At 51.3% G+C, this 16,520-nt stretch overlaps 1 protein-coding gene across 1 annotated transcript in view; it reads left to right on the top strand.

The window, feature by feature from the left end:
* The first annotated feature begins 323 nt into the window (after positions 1–323).
* RDX (radixin) overlaps positions 324–16,520 on the top strand; it is a 155,621-nt gene continuing 139,424 nt past the window's right edge. Inside the window, exon 1 of the mRNA XM_073583101.1 lies at positions 324–519. The gene's annotated coding sequence lies outside the window, so the exon portion shown is untranslated. The remainder of the gene's footprint in view (positions 520–16,520) is intronic.

Genomic DNA, 16,520 nt, shown 5'->3' with positions numbered 1-16,520 from the left:
GAGGAGTTTTTCAAGTGTTTTTTGTAGTCATTTTTTGAGGCGGTTTTCATAAGAAAAAAATCATACAGACCCCTCTATGGGGACACAGCCCAACTAGTCAGGGACCAATTTCCTCTAAGAATATATTGGATTTTGGCAGCGGCATATGCAGACTTTTCCCTCACCATAAGCAACAAGTGCGCTTTATTCCTGTCAGGAGTGCGCGCCACTGCGGTGAGGCGACTGGTGATGTCGCAGCGCGCGCCCTGCCGCTGTGTATCGTGCACACACGGTGTAATGTGGCGTCTGCGGCCGCGGTGACCTCCCCCCTCCCCTGGCCAGACCCTCCATGAGCGGCCATATTGTGCAGCCCTCCTCCTCCTCTCGTCTCCTCCTCTTCTTCCTCCCCAGGGAGACTGCGCGGCCTCAGCCCACAGCAGCAGTAGTGCCGACAACATCGTCCAGAGCCGCCGAGTAAAGGAGCCTGCAGGAGGGAGGAGGCGCCGGCGGCGGTGACGGGGGATCCCGGGCCTCCTACAGGTACAGGCGGGCCGCAGCGGTAACGCACAAACTTTAGCGCCCGTTCTGACTTTGTAGCTGGGGACTGAATAAGTCGGGCAAGTTATTCTAATCCCGGGGAGTTCATGATGGCGGCGGCGGCGCCTGTGTCCCCTGGTGTCACAGCAGAGGCCTCTCTGTCACGATAGTGATGCAGCACAGACTACGATACATAGATTTTGTTTGCTTAGGACTGCAAAATTGAGTTGTTTTTAATCGGCATAGGACTGCGAGATCTTAACTCACAATTGGACTCTGCTACATCTGTGTGAAGTGATGACCCCTATGTGATGTCTGACGCCCCCCTATGTGATGTCCGACCCCTCTCCCCACCCCCCTATGTGATGTCTGACCCCTCTCCCCCCCCCCCCCCCCTGTGTGGTGTCTGACCCCCCCCCCTATGTGATGTCTGACCCCTCTCCCCCCCCCTGTGTGGTGTCTGACCCCTCTCTTCCCCCTCCCCCCCCTATGTGATGTCCGACCCCTCTCCCCACCCCCCTATGTGGTGTCTGACCCCCCCCCCTATGTGATGTCTGACCCCTCTCCCCCCCCCTGTGTGGTGTCTGACCCCTCTCTTCCCCCTCCCCCCCTGTGTGGTGTCTGACCCCTCTCCCCCCTCCCCCCCTGTGTGGTGTCTGACCCCCCCCCCCTGCGTGGTGTCTGACCCCTCTCCCCCCCCCCCCCCCTGCGTGGTGTCTGACCCCTCTCCCCCCCCCCCCCCCTGTGTGGTGTCTGACCCCTCTCCCCCCCCCTCCCCTGTGTGGTGTCTGACCCCTCTCCCCCCCCCCCCCCCCCCCCTGTGTGGTGTCTGACCCCTCTCCCCCCCCCCCCCCCCCTGTGTGGTGTCTGACCCCTCTCCCCCCCCCCCCCCCCCTGTGTGGTGTCTGACCCCTCTTTCCCCCCCCCCCCCCCCCTGTGTGGTGTCTGACCCCCCCCCCCCTATGTGATGTCTGACCCCTCTCCCCCCCCCTGTGTGGTGTCTGACCCCTCTCCCCCCCCCCCCCCCTGTGTGGTGTCTGACCCCTCTCCCCCCCCCCCCCGTGTGGTGTCTGACCCCTCTCCCCCCCCCCCCCCCCCCCCCGTGTGGTGTCTGACCCCTCTCCCCCCCCCCCCGTGTGGTGTCTGACCCCTCTCCCCCCCCCCCCCCCGTGTGGTGTCTGACCCCTCTCCCCTCCCCCCCCCCCCTGTGTGGTGTCTGACCCCTCTCCCCTCCCCCCCCCCCCCCTGTGTGGTGTCTGACCCCTCTCCCCTCCCCCCCCCCCCCTGTGTGGTGTCTGACCCCTCTCTCCCCTCCCCCCCCCCCCCTGTGTGGTGTCTGACCCCTCTCTCCCCTCCCCCCCCCCCTGTGTGGTGTCTGACCCCTCTCTCCCCTCCCCCCCCCCCCTGTGTGGTGTCTGACCCCTCTCTCCCCTCCCCCCCCCCCCTGTGTGGTGTCTGACCCCTCTCTCCCCTCCCCCCCCCCCCCCCTGTGTGGTGTCTGACCCCTCTCTCCCCTCCCCCCCCCCCCCCTGTGTGGTGTCTGACCCCTCTCTCCCCTCCCCCCCCCCCCCCTGTGTGGTGTCTGACCCCTCTCTCCCCTCCCCCCCCCCCCCCCTGTGTGGTGTCTGACCCCTCTCTCCCCTCCCCCCCCCCCCTGTGTGGTGTCTGACCCCTCTCTCCCCTCCCCCCCCCCCCCTGTGTGGTGTCTGACCCCTCTCCCCTCCCCCCCCCCCCCTGTGTGGTGTCTGACCCCTCTCCCCCCCCCCCCCCCCTGTGTGGTGTCTGACCCCTCTCTCCCCTCCCCCCCCCCTGTGTGGTGTCTGACCCCTCTCTCCCCTCCCCCCCCCCCCTGTGTGGTGTCTGACCCCTCTCTCCCCTCCCCCCCCCCCCCCTGTGAGGTGTCTGACCCCTCTCTCCCCTCCCCCCCCCCCCTGTGTGGTGTCTGACCCCTCTCCCCTCCCCCCCTGTGTGGTGTCTGACCCCTCTCCCCCCCCCCCCCCTGTGTGGTGTCTGACCCCTCTCCCCCCCCCCCCCCCTGTGTGGTGTCTGACCCCTCTCCCCCCCCCCCCCTGTGTGGTGTCTGACCCCTCTCCCCCCCCCCCCCTGTGTGGTGTCTGACCCCTCTCTCCCCTCCCCCCCCCCCCCCCCTGTGTGGTGTCTGACCCCTCTCTCCCCTCCCCCCCCCCCCCCCCGTGTGGTGTCTGACCCCTCTCTCCCCTCCCCCCCCCCGTGTGGTGTCTGACCCCTCTCCCCCCCCCCCCCCGTGTGGTGTCTGACCCCTCTCCCCCTATGTGATACACCCTCGCACACAACTTTCTTTTTTGGGGCAAGTTGTGATGTTTTATGGATATTACCTGTATTTCGGACCCCAGGAGATAAACCGATTTCTGAAATTTGACACCTGACGATCTGACAACTCCGCATGGGTGGGGTTTTTTATTTTTACTTTTTCCTGCTTGTATTATTTCTTTTTCTCCTTTGCTTTTCATGGTTGCCATTTGTGTGTGTATATATATATATATATATATATATATGTGCTAGTCCACTAGCCGGACAGCCCCCTTCTTCAGTCCTGTAATCGTCTATTTAAAGTAATACAAAACATTCTCTAATCGCACTGGCGCCTTTCCAGGGATATGGCACTCGCCTTATATTGTTATGCCTGTCAGCGCTGCAGCCAATCAGTGGCTGATGATGGGCTGCAGTGCTCACACTTTCCTCGGAAATCCAAGTTTCGTACAAGTACCAGTCGGCCGCTGATCGGCTGCAGCGCTTATACGGCATAGCAATGTCATGCGAGTGCTGGAATGGCGCCAATGTAGGAGATGAGCACGGGATTTTTTTTTCATTTTTACACAAAGGGGGCGGGGATTACCGGATTTATGGTGGACAAACCCTTAGGCTATGTGCACACGCTGTGGATTCACCCGCGGATTTGTATCTGTGGATCTGCGGTTTGCCACCTGGACAATGGAATAGATGGTAAACCGCAGCAGAATCCGCAGAAAAGAAGTGACATGTCACTTATTTCTGCGGATTCAAAACCGCAGCTTTTCCGCAGTTGAAAATCCGCAGCATGTGCACAGCAGAATGTAAATCCCATAGACTTACATTGTACTGTACAGAACTGTAGCAAAAACCGCAGCGTGTGCACATAGCCTTAGAGATAATGTTACTTTGTTTCGTCCTTTTTGCTCAGCACTGTAGGTGCAGTTATTGATATCTAGGTCCAGTACCCTAATCTAATTCATTATTTGTGACTTTTTGAAAATGCCACCACATTTTTGCGCCCAATTGTATTTGATACAAAGTTGACACATGGTCTCCATGTATCGGGCTGAACTATGACATGATTTTTAGTTGGCAGGGCAAATCACTACGGGATAGAATTTGGTCTTGCCACTGATGCCAAGTAAAGCCCTCACTCCCATTCACAATAGATGACTGATAACTCTGCCAATCTCTCCTGAATCCCCCCCTCCCCAAATGCAGGGACACTTAATTCAGCCGTGTTCTCTATGGGAGAGCTGCTGCCAAACTGCTCTGGTGACCGCGTATCTCCTGGAGATACGGCGTGCAGAATCCTTCCTGTGGAGAGTTGGGACTCATGCCCCCATACACTTGTGTACATCCACATTTATAGAAACCTGTGGAAGTTGACCTGCTGACCTGTGTGGACTCGATGTGGCCTTCATAGCCATTAATACTGGAGGGTCACGTTTAGGGTAAGTTCCAATGTGACTTCAAAGCTGTGGAGGCAAAAATGCAGGAACTCTGGAGCAAATATTCCACATACCTGTGCGTTGCAAGGACGTGCAGAATAAATGGACCTGTTGCACATTTCAGGTTCACGTTGCTGCTCAGTTTACTCTGCAGATGTGCTGGGATGTTTGGGAATAATTAGTTTTAAGTCTTTGATACAATGTAAGGCCATGTTGCCATGTAGCAGAAATGCTGTGTATTTTTGGGCAGAAGATCTGCTGCAGTTCCTGAAAAGCAGAATTGACTTCATAGAAACGGTGCGTCCAGTGATGCTGCTGAACTGTGCAGTTTTTCTTGTTCTTGCACTTTTCCCTTCACCCATGACAGCCCACCTGAGAGAGGGATCCGCCCCGCCAGGACAGGAACCCTACTGAGACATAAGGGGCGACACCTCTCCTCCGCTTCAGTTAGGGTTCCGGTCCTGGAATGGAATCACAGTCTGACAGCGGCGGTGCCTGTCATGGATGAAATAGGACCCAGGGCCGTCCCGGCGCGGGAAGAGCAGGTCAGCTTACCTGCAGCGCCGGCCGTCGGTGGCCTGGAAGCGCAGGCCCCGGGTTGGTGCGGCTAGGCGGCCTCTGTAGCAGGGTGCTCCTCCGTGCCTCCCTCCCCATGCGGGCGCCCGACCCTTCTCCCTCGGACACGACAGGGAGACCCGGGGGCGGTTTCCGGCGTCTGACGTCAGCGGCGCGGGGCACCCTGGGAGCGCCAGCTGACGTCAGACGCGACGGCAAGATGGCGCCTGGTGCGACGCTGGCCACACTAAGAAGAATGGCGGCGGTTGCGGGGGGGGGAGGGGAAGACGAATCGCCCACCAGACGGACCTATTTAAAGGAGGCAGGGCGGCCAGGTAATACAATGGGGTCACAGCAGGAACGTTCACCGTCTCCACAGTCTCTGCCCCCATCGCAAACCTCCGCTCGTAAGCATGGCAGCCGTTCAAGCGGCAAAAGCAGCGGTCACCCGAGCCACAGATCGAGGGATTCCTCGAGGTCGAGAGAGCACAGGCCACATGCTCCAAAACAGCCTCCGAGTCCGGTACCCGACTTTATGGGTGGTGAGTGATCTCCGTGAATGCTAGATTAATGTTAATAGGGTCCTTCTTGTGTTATTTTTCCTTAGGGAAAAGCCAAAAAAAGCAGGGAGCAAAAGAAATAATAGGGAGTGTGCCATATGTCAGAGCCCCCTAGCGAGAGATTGGCAAAAGGACCTTTGTGCCAGCTGTATCCAGCGAACTGTGGAGGCGCCGAGCTTAGCAACTAACCTCATATCAGTCATCAGGTCTGAAGTGGAAGGCTCACTTAAAGGGTTAATAAAGAAAAAGAGTAGGAGAGACTCCCCTAGTTCTTCATCAGACTCCTCCTCGGCTGGATACCAGGCCGAACACGTCCTCCTCCTCGGATAGTGATACGGGGAGCAAGCCGTGTTTTCCCGTAGAGGATACGGATGCTCTCCTTAAAGCCATTAGGACAACCATGGGCCTACAGGAGGAGAAAACGACTAAGTCCCTAGAAGACGTCATGTTCGGGGGGGTTACAGGAAAGGAAAAAGCGCACCTTTCCAGTCAATGAGAAAATCCAGGCACTCATTGAAAGAGAATGGAAGAAGCCTGAAAGATCAGGAAGCCTTCCTTCCTCCTCCAAAAGGATATACCCCTTTGAGCCTAAAGACACGGAAATATGGGACAAAGTCCCAAAGATTGATGCAGCAGTGTCTAGATCATCCAAAAAAATCGGCCCTGCCCTTGGAAGACTCAGGGGTACTGAGAGACCCACTAGATAAGAAAGCAGACTCCTACCTAAAGGTACTGTCACACTTGGCGATGCACCAGCGATCCCGACCAGCGATATGACGCGGTCAGGATCGCTGGTACATCGCTAAGTGGTCGCTAGTGAGCTGCCACACAGGCAGATCTCACCAGCGACATTGCAGGGGTCAGGGGTCGTTACTTACCTGTCAGACGAGGCGATCCTGACGTCCTCCCGCCCGCGTCCATGCGTCGCTCTTCTCCACAGCAGGAAGCTGACGACGAGAAACTGCCCAGGACGTTCTCGCGCGATCAGCGATAACCAGCGGGGGAGCGGGCGGAGTTCAGTATCAGACATAGCGATATCGCTAGCAATATCGCTATAACGTCACAAAAACCAGTGACATTATAGCGATATTGCTAGCGATATCGCTTAGTGTGACAGGCCCTTAAGACATACATGGGAAGCAGCGGCAGGGGGATTGAAACCGGCAATAGCCGGCACCTGCACAGCACGATTCTTAATGATTTGGCTACAGCAGCTGGAAGAAAAACTCGCATCCAAAGTTTCGAGGGACAAAAATTCTGGCGGATATGTATCTTCTACATGGAGCAGCAGCTTTTTTGGCCGACACCTCTGCCGATTCCATGAGACTGACGGCGAGGGCAGCAGGATTATCAAACGCCGCAAGGTGTGCATTATGTCTTAAAGGCTGTCCAGGAGACCTACAATCAAAAGCTAAGTTGTGCTCTCTTCCATGTGATGGACAATTTCTATTTGGAAAAAATTTGGACGACATCCTGGAAAAAGCAAGTGATAGAAAGAAGGGATTCCCCAGATTTCCAGGAGATCAAAGAAGGCCGTCCTTTCGGAGAGGAAAATTCAACAGTGGCTGTTCTCTGGGGGATCGGAAAAGATGGGAGGACAAAAGGAAGGAGTCTGGATCTATGTTCGGCAGAGCCACTTCATCCGCAAAAAAAATCCCCACAATGACGCTGGTATCCCGGTAGGGGGGAGTCTGATGCTCTTTTATCAGGCCTGGGAAAGTATATCTTCCAATGCATGAATCTTAAACATTATAAAAAAAGGCCTCAAAATCCCTATTTTTTTTCAACGGCCGGGAGCATCATTTGTGGTGACCCCCCCCCCCCCCCCCCCCACGTCAGGAAGGGGATAGAAGAGCAGTTGGCCCTGGAGTCAGAAATCTTAAGTCTGCTAGACAAACGCGTTCTGACCGAAGTCCCAAGCAGACAGCAGAGAAGGGGGTTCTACTCACCCCTCTTCCTAATAAAAAAAAAACAAAAAAAAAACAAAAACGGACCAATCATTCAGGACAATTATAAACCTCAGAGGCCTCAATCAATGGATAGAAAACCAGACCTTCAAAATGGAGTCGGTAACTTCGGCCATAAAACTATTACACCACAATTGTCTTATGGCCGTAGTCGATCTAAAGGATGCCTATTACCACATCCCGATCCATCCAGAGTACCAAAAATACTTAAGGGTAGCTCTCTACATCCAGGGCAACTTCAGGCATTTTCAATTCTGAGCCATTTCATTCGGCATATCCATAGCCCCGAGGGTGTTTACGAAAGTCGTAGCGGAGATGACAGCCTTCCTCCGAATCCACAACACAATTATAATACCCTACTTGGATGATTTTCTAATAGTGGGCAACTCGGAACATCACTGCACAGAGCAGGTGGAAAGGGTAACAAATACTACTTGGCTGGATGGTGAATATCAAGAAGTCGAGACTACTACCCTTAAAGAGGCAGATATTTCTAGGGTTCATCCTGGACTCGGAACAACAAACTTGTCTGTTGCCAGAGGCCAAGGTGGAAAAGGTGAGGAATATGACCTTGGCAGCCCTAGATCAGTCTCTCATGACCCTGAGGGGCGCGATGTCCTTACTAGGCACCCTGACAGCTTGTATTCCAGCGGTCAGATGGGCACAATTTCATACTCGTCAACTGCAGGCAGAAATCCTATCAGCACAGAAATCGCTAAGAGGGCGTTTGGAAGGAAGGCTGGAGCTTTCCTTAAGGCTAAGTGCACACGTACCGGAACTCTTGCGGAAATTACCGCTAGAATTCCGGAATTCCAGTCCGCGGGAAAATCGCATTTTAAATTCCCGCGATTTTCCCACGGAAAAACTAGCATTTTGCAAGCGTATTTAGCTTGCAAAATGCTAGCGTTTTCCAAGCGATCTGTAGCATCGCTTGGAGAACTGATTGACAGATTGGTCACACTCGTCAAACATAGTGTTTGACGAGTGTGACCACCTTTTTACTACTGAGGCCGCCTATGCAGCATCAGTAGTAAAAGATAAAATGTAAAAAAAAAAATAAAAAATGGTGTTATTCTTACCTTCCGACGTCCCGCGCATCCGTTCCCAGTAGTCCTTTGCGAAAATGCCCGCGATGACGTCAGTTCTCGCGGGAACGCGACGTCTCGCGAATTACCGCAAAACTTCGCGATCCCGCGAGATCGGACGTCATCGAGCATTTTCGCAAAGGACTACTGGGAACGGGAGCGTGAAGAGAAGCGGGAAGCCTGCGCGGGACGTCGGAGGGTAAGAATAACAATATTTTTTATTTTTAAATTCTTTTTTTTACAGGGATATGGTACCCAAAGCCCGGAGGACAGTCTCCTCTCCTCCGGACCATGGGTACCATCCGCAATTGTTCTGCTTACTTTCCGCATGGTGTGCACAGCCACATGCGGGAAATAAGCGGAACAATGCATTCCTATGGGTGCGGGATCGCCGCGATTCCGCAAAATAATGAGCATGCTGCGGTTTTTACCGCGAAGCGATTCCGCCGCGGTAAAAACCGCAGCATTAGCACAGCATTGCGGAATCCCATAGGAATGCATGGGATGCTTATTTTTCGCGTTTTCGCGGCAAAATCGCGCTGTTAAAACTGTCGCGGAAACGCGAAAAAAACGCCACGTGTGAACTCAGCCTAAAGGTCAAAAACTCTCAGATGGTGGTTAGACAGGGCAAACCTGGTAGCAGGAACATTATGGCACAGACCGGTGTCCGATGTCATCCTGACGGACGCAAGTTCCTCGGGGTGGGGGGCGCACCTAAGGTGACAGGCAGCCCATGGACCCTGGGGACCCCAAGAGCAAAACGCGTCCTCCAACCTAAGAGTACTACGGGCAGTAAACAAAGCCTTAAAAATCTTTATTCTCAGCCTAGAAGGCCGCAATGTCCGGATCATGTCGGACAACAAAGTGACAGTGGCGTTTATCAACCACCAGGGAGGGACAAGGTCACACTCCTTAATGAACGAGGCCAACAAAATTTTTCACAGAGCAGAACGACATCTACTCTCTCTAACGGCACTACGCATAAGAGGTGTAGAAAACGTACAAGCCGACTTCCTAAGCCGCAACACATTGAGGCAAGGAGAATGTGCCCTAAATCGCTTAGTGTTCCAGAAGATAGTACAACTCTGGGGAGAGCCGGTAGTAGACCTCTTTGCCAACAAAAGCAACAGACAGGTAGAGAGATTCTGTTCGTTGAACCCAAAAGAAAAACCATGGGCGGTGGACGCATTGCAAATTCCGTGGAATTTCAAACTGGGTTACGCCTTTCCTCCAATAGCTCTAATCCCAGCAGTGGTGAAGAAAATAAGAGATCAGGCCAGAGTGATCTTAATAGCCCTGTTCTGGCCGAAAAGGCCCTGGTTCTCGCTACTGCAAATGATGTCCCTCTCAGATCCATGGGTACTACCAGAGATTCCAGACCTGCTAGCCCAGGGTCCAGTATTCCACACGCAAGTCAAGGGGTTCCATCTGACGGTGTGGAATTTGAAAGGTCACTTTTAAGAAATAGATGGTTCTCTCCTGGGTTGGTGGCTACGCTGATGAAAAGTAGAAAACCAGTAACAACTAACATATACAGTAGAACATGGAATAAGTTTCTGCAGTTCCCGGGGAAGCCGGTAGACCAAAAACCCCCGATTAAGGCCATCTTGGAATTCTTACAGGCAGGACTACAGCTAGGCCTAGAGGTAAATACCCTTAAAGTACAGGTGTCAGCACTAGGCGCTCTATATAACTGCAACATAGCAGCAAACAGATGGGTAGCCAGATTCATTAAATTCTGCCATAGGTCTAGACCAATTCCATTACCAAGAATAGCCCCGTGGGATTTAAACCTGGTGTTAGAAACTCTCACGAAAGAGCCATTCGAACCGGTTCAGCAACTGCTAGTAAAATATCTCACCCTAAAGACCATTATTTTAGTGGCCCTTACATCGGCCCGTAGAGTAAGTGACTTACAGGCCCTCTCAGTTAATCCACCTTATACCCAGGTGTATCAGGACAGGGTTGTCCTAAAAACAGACCCTGCTTATTTACCGAAAGTTGTATCAGATTTCCACTGTAGCTAGGAGATTGTCCTCCCCTCCTTCTGTGAGAATCCAAAAAACCCAGGAGAGGAGAAATTCCACAAACTAGATGTTAAAAGAGCCCTCTTAGAGTATATATCGGTGACTAGCCAGTGGAGGAGGTCCCAGTACCTATTTGTAGCCTTCCAGGGTTCCAGGAAGGGCTATGGAGTATCAAAAGGGACTATTGCCAGATGGATTAGGGAGGCCATTAGTGTAGCCTACTCAGCTAGTGGCGTTCCGATTCCTGACGGCATCAAGGCTCATTCCACCAGAGCCGTGGCGACCTCCTGGGCTGAAAAGGCAGAGGCATTGATTGAGCAAATCTGTAAGGCCGCTAACTGGGCCTCACCCTCAACCTTTTTTAAGCACTATAGATTAAATCTTTCCTCCTCTGCTGACTTAACCTTTGGTAGAAGGGTGCTGCAAGCGGTGGTCCCTCCCTAAGGGGTTTCGAAGTCTCCAAAAATCTCTCCGGTGTGCTGTCATGGGTGAAGGGAAAACCACCATGGTTATTTACCGGTAGCTGGTTTTTCCGGAACCCATGACAGCACCCGTATATTCCCCCCCCCTTTTCACCGTATGGGTGTGCACGTTAGGGTGTATTTGTGTGATGTGGTGTCGGATAAACATGTGACTAACCGGGAAGTCCTCTCAATGCTCTGTAACCAACTGAAGCGGGGGAGAGGTGCTGCCCCTTATATTTCAGTAGGGTTCCTGTCCTGGCGGGGCGGATCCCTCTCTCAGGTGTGCTGTTATGGGTTCCGGAAAAAATGGCTACCGGTAACCATGGTGGTTTTCTCTCCCTATGAGAAGTTTAAAAAAAAAACACAAAAAAATGCTGTCAAACCTGCATATCAAATGGGGCAAACTCGGCCAAAAATCTGCCGTTTTGGTTTAGAAAATACACCATTTCAAAGAAAGCATTTGAGAAGGCGGCGTTATGCGCAGTGGATGTTCTGCCAGCATTTGCACGAAGCTTTATCCAGATGCTTTTTTTATGGTACATGATGGGGGAGAATCTGTTCGATTTCCACCAGTTTTCTGCATCAGGTACTGGTCAGTGTTTGATCCCAGAGTCTGTTTTTCCCTTCAGCCTTATGAGTTTTTCATGTACGATGACAAAAAAAAATCTGTTGGTTTTTGATGCTTCTTTTAGCGTTAGACCTTGAAAAGCAGACTGCAGCTAAGATTCCGATAGTGCCTGCGTTTGTCACAGACTCAGACTTGTACTGGCGTGTTTAAGCCATGGCTGACCAAAATTGGACTTTGTGGTCCCCTCAAATAAAAAAGCCCACAGACATGTGATCAGCCACATAGACTACAATGAGTACATTTTCGATCAGTGAAAAAGGCAGCGTGTCACTCTTACGTCTGAACTAGGCTTTAGGGTGTCCCAGAATTAAGCCATTCAGCTACGTGAGATTTCCTCTTTAGGATTACAATGTGCTCCTCTAAAAGTCGCTGATTCCTGGAGAATTTACTTTTTTTTAATACCGTAAGTAAACTCATCACCTGCGGTATACAGTACGTGTGCAGCAGATGTATGCTGCATTCTGACACGTGAGATCACTATTGATTTTGTGCCCGTGACTTAGTACAATGGGGTGGGATGGAGCATGGACATTAGTTTGTCACTGCAGACATACACCGCATAAAAATATGGCCCAGATCTTCAGATTTTCACAGGTCGGACCCATAAATTTATGGAGTGTATGGTCTGTCTTTAACTGACCATACACCTGTCTGGCCGCTCATTGCAATCTGACTTTCATAGACCCTTGAATTCAGCCTGGGGCCGTTTTCAGACAACTGTATAACAGGCGTGTAAAGGTACTGTCACACTTAGCGATGTACCAGCGATCCCGACCAGAGATATGACGCGGTCAGGATCGCTGGTACATCGCTAAGTGGTCGCTAGCGAGCTGCCACATAGGCAGATCTCACTAGCGACATCGCTGGGGACGGGGGTCGCTACTTACCTGTCACACCAGGCGATCCTGTGTCCTCCCGCCCGGCTCCACGCGTCGCTCGTCCTCACAGCAGGAAGCGCCGCAGGAAGCTGACGACGAGAAACAGTCCTGGACGTTCTCGCGCGATCAGCGATAAGCAGCGGGGGAGCGGGTCGTAGGTAAGTATCAGACACAGATATCGCTAGCAATATCGCTATAACGTCACTAGTTATAGCGATATTGCTAGCGATATCTCTTAGGGTGACATGCCCTTAATACTTCACATCACTGTGAAACTGTGCTCCTCTGATGTAGGATTTGCATCCATAATAAGCTTGTATGTCACTGGCCTTTGGTTGGAACCGCTTTTGCAGAAATTCTCTATTTCTCTGCCTCGATCTCCTCAGCATAACGAGCCTGCACCCCTCATTTACCCTCCTTTCTACGGGTAGAAACCTATTTAGCCCTCATTCAGACATAATTTTTATTCATACATATGAAAAATACCGACATCCAAGTGTCATCAGTTTTTTCTTGTACATGGAGAAGAAAAAGGTTTCTCCACCTTGTCGTATGTGACAGTCTGAATATCAGACCCATAGACTTGCATCTCCCGTTTTGACTTGACTCTTGGAACAAAATCTGACCCCTCTCTGCTATTTTCCGAGGTCTGCGAAAAATCACGGTAATGTGAATAACGTCATAGACTATCACGGGTATGAGTGCTATCTGTGAAAATTGGACGTGTGACTGAGGCAGAGTAAATACACCAAAATTATGCAACTCTCGCACAAAATGCTCTTCCATGATTGTCACACTTGTGATTTAGACCCTTTTTTTTTTTTTTTTTTTTTTTTTGTAATTTTATTCTGGTGGCGGCGTCTGTCAGGGGTGGTTGGCGGCAGCGGCGCCTGTCAGGGGGTTGGTGGGGTCTTACCAACCAGTTTAGTCATTTGAGGAAGGTGTTGGTTGTTTAGGGGGAGGGATAGATGTGTTCTTCTGGTGGAGGGTTGAGCGCTGTAGTTACCTGTTGTTCTTTGGTGTGAGGGGGAAGGAGGAGAAAGCTGTATTAGTTTGGGGAGAGGGGAGAAATTTGCTTGTTGCCATTTCAGTGAGATGAACTAGCCTGGTGCTGTATGGGGGAGATGAGGCAAAAGGACTTTGGAGCATGGCTGTGGGGTCGGTAAGCCAAACCTCCGACGCCACAGCCCTGCTTTGGAGTATTCTTATGTATGAGTATGACTAATTAGAGTTACCGCAGTTTGTGCTCCTCCTTAGCTAAAAATAGTCCTCTAAATTAGTAAGAAGAGCATTTTTACCCTGCTGTGAAATATATAGGGTGACCTCACACCCCTGCGCTGCCAATTGCTTGATCAGCAGGTGCCAGAATAGGACATCAGCTCGATGCCTGTCGATCATGGTGTGTGGGCTCGTAGTGTAACTGGCTTCTCTCGCTTTTGATGCTGACTATGCTGGATAACCAGACTGTCTAGTTTTAGGCTGAGTTCACACGTCGGGTTTTTTTCGCGTTTTCACGGAGGTTTTAAATGCGAAAAATAAGCATCCCATGCAATCCTATGGGATTCCGCAATGCTGTGCTAATGCTGTGGGTTTTTCCGCGGTGTAATAGCTTTGCTGTAGAAAACGCAGCATGCTCATTAATTTAGCAGAATTGCTGCGATTCCGCCCACATAGGAATGCATTGTTCCGCTTACTTCCCGCATGTGGCTGTGCACACCATGCGAAAAGTAAGCAGAACGTTTGCGGATGGTACCCATGGTCCGGAGGAGAGGAGACTGTCCTCCGGGCTTTGGGTACCATATCCCTGTGAAAGAAAAGAAATATAAAATATTGTTCTCACCTTCCGGCGTCCCGCACAGCCTTCCTGCCTCTCCAAGCTCCCGGCATCTTCCGGTCCCAGTAATCCTTTGCGAGAATGACCGCGATGACGTCGAGATCTCGCGGGAGCGCGACATCTCGCGGTCATTCGCGCAAAGGATTACTGGGACCGGGAGAGTGGAGAAAGGCGGGATGCCGGAAGGTGAGAAGAATAATTTTTATTTTTTACATTTTATCTTTTACTACTGATGCTGCAAAAGTTGGTCACACTTGTCAAACTCTGTGTTTGACGAGTGTGACCAACCTGTCAGTCAGTTCTCCAAGCGATGTTCCAGATCGCTTGGAAAACGCTAGCATTCTGCAAGCTAATTACGCTTGCAAATCACTAGTTTTTCCATGGGAAAATCACGGGAATTTAAAATGTGATTTTCCCGCGGAATGGAATTGTGGAATGCTCGCGGTAATTTCTACGAGAGTTCCGCTATGTGTGAACGTAGCCTAAAATTTGTACTGGCTAAAAATGTTATAGTGAAAATGTCCCATGGAGTGCTTCACCTCGGCAGTCAGCTGCTGCACAATCCCATAAAGACAGTTTTTAGGATTATTTCCTAGAACTGCTGAAGAAAATAACACCATCTGCAGCAATAACTGCTTGTATCATCACAGGGTTCTTCCTGAATTTAACCACTTCATTACCAGTGTTTACTGCTCATAATTTCATGGCCATTGTTCCACTGTAGCCACAGGCCCGTTCGACTGCACATAACTATTTCATCCCTTTTTTTTTTTTGCCTGCACACAGAGTGCATGGTAATCTCCTGTGGTGCGGAGAAAATCCACGGCGAGTGTCACTCTATACTGCAGATTATCCATGCAAAATTATTTTTTCTTTTTAAATTTTTATTTTACAACGCTGCTACGTTTAATACGCGCAGCACATATTCAATGTGCAGGTCAATGTTTCAGTTTGCTTCTTGGGATGCCTAAAATACTTTTGGATTGTGTCAATTTTTCCGTGGGTTTTTACTATGATTTTTGCATCAGCAGCAAAAACAAAAAACCGCTGATACAAAATATAAAGCTTTAAAATATAAAGTGATCTGCCCATCTCTTTGTACACAGCATTTTATGGCTATGTGGACTATGCCTGGCTCTGTATACACAGCACTTTATGGCTATGCGGACTGTGCCTGGCTCTATATACATGGCACTTTATGGCTATGCGGACTATGCCTGGCTCTGTATATACAGCACTTTATGGCTATGTAAACTGTGCCCGTCACTTTATGGCTATGCCCATCACTTTATGGCTATGCGGACTGTTCCGGCTCTGTATACACAACACTTTATGGCTATGCGGACTGTGCCTGTCACTTTATGGTTCTGCCAACTATGCCTGGCTCTGTATACACAGCACTTGATGGCTATGCGGACTGTTCCTGGCTCTATATTAATGGCACTTCATGGCTATGCGGACTGTGCCCAGCAGTTTATGGCTATGCGGACTGTTCCTGGCTCTGTATACACGACACTTTATGGCTATGCGGACTGTGCCCGACACTTTATGGCTATGCGGACTGTGCCCGACTCTGTATACACGGCAATGTATGGCTATGGAGGTAGGGATGCAGATACTTGAGCAACTGTTTGCTTTTCATGGATAGAAAGTGTTGGGATAAAGGATGAGCTGCGCCAATCACTGATAATCCCTGCAGGTTTTCACAGTGTAAGGCTGAGTTCACACGTGGCGTTTTTTTCGCGTTTCCGCGGCGGTTTTAACCGCGCGATTTTGCCGCGAAAACGTGAAAAATAAGCATCCCATGCATTCCTATGGGATTCCGCAATGCTGTACTAATGCTGCAGTTTTTACTGCGGCGGAATCGCTTCGCGGTAAAAACCGCAGCATGCTCATTAATTTGCGGAATCGCGGCGATCCCGCACCCATAGGAATGCATTGTTCCACTTGCTTCCCGCATGTGGCTGTGCACACCATGCGGAAAGTAAGCAGAACATTTGCGGATGGTACCCACGGTCCGGAGGAGAGGAGACTGTCCTCCGGGCTTTGGGTACCATATCCCTGTAAAAAATAGAATTTAAAAATAAAAAATATTGTTATTCTCACCCTCCGACGTCCCGCGCAGTCTTCCTGCTTCTCTTCACGCTCTCGTTCCCAGTAGTCCTTTGCGAAAATGCTCGCGATGACGTCCGTTCTCGCAGGATCGCGAAGTCTCACGGTCATTCGCGCGACGTCATCGCGAATTACCGCGAGACGTCGCGATCCCGCGAGAACTGACGTCATC

Source organism: Dendrobates tinctorius, unplaced genomic scaffold (genome assembly GCF_039654945.1).
Source record: "Dendrobates tinctorius isolate UK_male_01 unplaced genomic scaffold, ASM3965494v1 ptg000075l, whole genome shotgun sequence".
NCBI lineage: Eukaryota > Metazoa > Chordata > Amphibia > Anura > Dendrobatidae > Dendrobates > Dendrobates tinctorius.
This window is presented reverse-complemented; position numbering and strand designations above follow the sequence as displayed.